Source organism: Euphorbia lathyris, chromosome 3 (genome assembly GCF_963576675.1).
Source record: "Euphorbia lathyris chromosome 3, ddEupLath1.1, whole genome shotgun sequence".
Classification (NCBI taxonomy): domain Eukaryota; kingdom Viridiplantae; phylum Streptophyta; class Magnoliopsida; order Malpighiales; family Euphorbiaceae; genus Euphorbia; species Euphorbia lathyris.
The window spans coordinates 90,988,459-90,990,938 of record NC_088912.1 but is presented as its reverse complement, the minus strand read 5'-3'; the positions used below and the strand labels follow the sequence as shown (position 1 = coordinate 90,990,938).

At 38.5% G+C, this 2,480-nt stretch overlaps 1 long non-coding RNA gene across 1 annotated transcript; it reads right to left on the bottom strand.

The window, feature by feature from the left end:
* Positions 1 to 627: 627 nt before the first annotated feature.
* On the bottom strand, positions 628 to 1,956 carry LOC136224170 (uncharacterized). The gene is made up of 2 exons (XR_010686312.1): positions 1,587 to 1,956; positions 628 to 1,077 (listed from the first exon to the last, which is right to left on the bottom strand). It is a non-coding gene; the product is annotated as an uncharacterized lncRNA (long non-coding RNA).
* Between the last annotated feature and the right edge of the window lie 524 nt (positions 1,957 to 2,480).

Sequence of the window (2,480 nt, the reverse complement as noted above, 5' to 3'; positions counted from 1 at the left end):
TCCAAGTTCAAACTTCAGAATTAACATGTGTTCCATTTTCCACATAACACTATAAACAACACAATTAGCTTAGTGGAGTTTTCTTTCATTTTTAATCAGCATAGTAAGTTATATTCATGCACAAAAAGTAAATGATATGCACCAACCAAATCCAGCTTCAATCTCGAGCAAACCAAATGGAAGAAAAAACCTGAAACTTATCAATATCGAGCTGCTGTGTCCAATCCTGGTCGACAACTTCTCCGATTTGGACCTCAGCTATAGAAGTGGTTGAGCTGCTTCAAATCGTTGAACGGACAAAAAAAGAGAGCAAGAGAGAGAAATTATAATAAACAATTCAAATGGAGAGCCAAAAAAACGAGCCAAAATAGCCTCGCCAAAAAAATAGCTAGCAACATCAGGTTAATTCTCTCCAGTTTCTGAAGAACTTGTTCAACTTCAGGACTAAGACCATCGTCCTCGACCACTTTAACAATTAGGTTGAATGATTGAATAGTAGTATCATTATGAAAATTAGAAGCACAACTCACATTCATAATATCAGTGGAGTGAATGACCAAAACAGTTAGAGCTGCACAAGCACTAATTAAGTAGATTTTTAAATTTGAAAAACACAAATGTATAATATGTCATAAAACAAAAAGAAAAACTTATCATGCATTAACACCAACAAAAGTAGTTTTTGCTTACATTAATCAATCTTTTAAACAAGACACTGACATGATTAATGATCCACAAAACCTGCAACAAAATCTCACATATCCACTGTGTGTAACCAAAGAATCGCCTTCCTGGTTTTGGCATCGCCGCATCTAATCTTCTTCATAACATACATCAAACCTCAGAAATGCAATGGGTTAAGTTTGAGGTACAACCTTTAATAATAGCAACTCTGTGAACACGATCATTGCTGGCAGATGTTGTCCCCGGTGAACTATTCCCAAACATGTCAGCTTTCAGAATAGGGCACTCAATGACGGATTTGCAATACTCTTGATGGGAGCCCACAAATGCAGTAAAAAAATACTTGGAACAAAATAGAGCATCTACAACACGAACAGACTCATAGGTACTAACCTGTGCCATAAGAAGAAAGTATCAGAAATTTCTACCTTTTGGCATGCAAGCAACTGAGACTGGATTACATTCTAATGAGTAAAAATGCGAGAAAATTCATCAGTCGTGCCAAATTCACTTTCCTAATCAACAGCCAAAATGATGAGACAGCAACTTGCTGATCATAATGGACAAGACAGAAAAAAAGGGCGGCCCATTCGCACTACGCGTCTCCGCTGAGCGAGGGTCCAGGGAGGGGTCCCACCATAAGGGTGTACTGGGTGCAAGCCTTCCCCTGCTAATTTATTTGGCAAGAGGCCGCTCCTAAGACTCGAACCCGTGACCTCTTGGTCACAAGATAGATACTTCAACAAAATTCATCAAAGTACTATCCATATCCTTTTCTTTCAAAAGAATGATCATTTAAGAAAATGTAACTAATTTGAATGATATTAAGAAGACATGATACATGCACAAAGAACATTAAAGGATGGCCCGGCAACTGATGTTGAAAGGTAGAATCCACCCACCCACCCACAAGTGCACCAAGCATACCAATCCAGTAGACAGGGAAGAACTGTTCTTCCTGGAGCACATGTTATCAATAAAGTCCTCGCTCCTATTCGTCTTCTTAATTCTTCTCACCTGTTTGTTATTTCTATGGAAAAAATTACAAAAATTGTGTAGCAAAGAAAAAAACAGCTGCTAAGGAATGACTTCTGCCTACCAAATAATGTTAATTGTTACCTAAGCAGCTTCCACTATACACAAATATGAATATCTTATGCCATTCTTCTCATCCTTTCCTTGCCCTGTAGTTTCTAGGCATCTTACACGCAGAGAAGCAAATACAATTGAATGAAAAACTAGTGGAATAAGCATGAACACATAGATGCAAAAGCAAAGGAAATGACAAGTTACCAGAACTTCAAGAAGCCATGGCGTCGAAAACGGAGAGCAATGAAGGTCTTGCCCAAGAAAGTATGAATAATCGTTGTGCAGTGAGCATTATAAGTTTACTTGTGAACAAGAGGACCACTGAGCTGCATAATCCATTCTTTATCCACTTCAGCATAAAACAAATCTCCAATAGCAAGTACATTTTGGCAAGTACATCCTCAACATTCTTTTGACAGTTTCCCAGGCAACTCCAGCCTACCCATTGAGATCCCTTCAATTTCTTAATATGGTCCTCATCCATAAGAACTGCAATGGTCTTCTTCTATCAATTAGCTTATTTCTTTGACGGGATATATTCATCTCTAATTCTAGGGCGAAGATCAAGAGACCCCGCATTAGAGTTTGCAAGAGGTTCTTCTGTATATGTCTGAGCTCCAATAAACACATGTTGACTCCATCCTCTGCATGCGCACTGGGTATCAACCCAATCAGCTACAGCATAAGGACAGTATTAGAAATCGCAT